Source organism: Penaeus monodon, chromosome 23 (assembly GCF_015228065.2).
Source record: "Penaeus monodon isolate SGIC_2016 chromosome 23, NSTDA_Pmon_1, whole genome shotgun sequence".
NCBI classification, from domain to species: Eukaryota; Metazoa; Arthropoda; class Malacostraca; order Decapoda; family Penaeidae; genus Penaeus; species Penaeus monodon.
Window position 1 is genome coordinate 39,304,695 of NC_051408.1, and position 346 is coordinate 39,305,040.

Sequence of the window (346 nt, forward strand, 5' to 3'; positions counted from 1 at the left end):
ATCTTAAAGCTTTAAGCCCTCTCGTCTTCCCTGATGGCCGTGACCAACATTATCATAAACATATTAAGAGGATTCAAATGCATCATGGATGACATTTTCCATGATCTGTTTGTACAACACATACACGTGCAAGCAGACTGAAAGACGCACACATAAACATAAACGGTTTTCGGTTTTGCTAAGTACTCTGAAAAAGTGTTAGCGAGATCGAAACCTTTAGTGTTTATTTCTTTCTATTCCGGAAGGGTTTAGTAGTTGAGAAATTGTCGAAGGCGTCCAAACGTTTCATTTTAATTCTTTCCATTTTGATCGCATTTTGTTTCATTTATGTGTCTGTGTTACTGCG